Genomic DNA, 1,435 nt, shown 5'->3' with positions numbered 1-1,435 from the left:
TTTTTAGATAAATACCATATACCAAAGTTAAACCAGACCAGGTGAACAATCTAAATAGACCTGTTAGTCGCGAAGAATTAGAAGCTGTCATCAAAAACCTCCCTACCAAAAAAAGCCCAGGACCAGATGGCTTCAATTTGGAATTCTACCAGAACTTCCAAGAAGAGCTTATACCTATACTCCTTAATGTATTTCACAATATAGAAAAGTCTGTTTTATATCTTCAATGTTCTTTCTAATTTAATTTTCTACTGAAATCATAGAATGTTTTTAATGTATGCATTTTAGAAGATATTAATTATTTTTAATATTTTAGTATTGATACTTTTGATCAATTTGTAGATTTTGAGTAGAGTGAATCTAATAACCATTCCAAATATCTCCCCAGTTATCAAAGACCTTTAACATAAGCATGGCCATCTGTAACAATTTTCTATTCTTTCTCCCAATTTTAAATTTTGTAATCAGACCCTTACTGATTTTTATATGAAATAAATGAGCACAATAAGAATGTCACTTGTGCAATTATAATTTGGCAAGTGTTAACTCAAATAAACTGATGGAAGAACTGTTCATGTTTTGAAAGAAAATGGATCCCTAAATGAGTTGCACAATTGGGAGGTAAGGCCCTGTTGAAGGAAGTGTGTCACTGTGGGAATAGACTTTGAAGTCTCTTGATGACGCTGCCCTTAGTGTGACTCTGAACCAACTTCCTGTTGCCTCCAAGTTGTAGCAGTGTTGATTCCAATAATATCTCTGCCTTCATGACTCCATGCTGCTGACCATGATGGTAATAGACTGAACATATAAAACTACAAATGAGTCGCCACAATTAAATGTTTGCGTGGTCATGGTGTGCCTTCACAGCCATAGTAACCCTAACTAAGACTGATTTTGACTTTATTAAGTATAAGATTTAGTCACAGCTTTAGCAATATATGTTTATGAAATTTAATATTTAAATAGTATATTCTCAAAAAATTAAAAAAGCAGCTGTTGACTTGTATTATTAAAATAAAAAATTCAAAACTCTGTCCTAAAGCAAAATCACTGTTACTATAGAATTTAAACTTTGATTAAAGAAAAGCAGAAATTATCAAAGTCAAATCAAAGTTAAATTTGATAGCTTAAGGAGATCCAGTACTGTCTTCTGGACTCCATATGCATGTTCACTCATTTGAACATGACTTCTTATTTGCATATGGATGGATAGAGCTAAAATAAATAATGTTTGCAATAATATTATATCTTCTGGTGTTTGATTTCATATACAAACTCATCAATTGACCAACTACATACTGTTTCCCTTTTTTGCGGGAGGTTCTTCCACTCCTCCAGCCTATAGCCGCTGAGATACCAGCCCATTGGGGTGTGGTCTCTCTCCCTTTAAAAAAGCGGCCACTTCCCTCTCCTCTCTCTCTTCACTTCCTGCTCC

This window comes from Microtus ochrogaster, chromosome 6 (genome assembly GCF_000317375.1).
Source record: "Microtus ochrogaster isolate Prairie Vole_2 chromosome 6, MicOch1.0, whole genome shotgun sequence".
NCBI classification, from domain to species: domain Eukaryota; kingdom Metazoa; phylum Chordata; class Mammalia; order Rodentia; family Cricetidae; genus Microtus; species Microtus ochrogaster.
The sequence above is the reverse complement of the archived record's forward strand: the minus strand, read 5'-3'. Positions refer to the sequence as shown.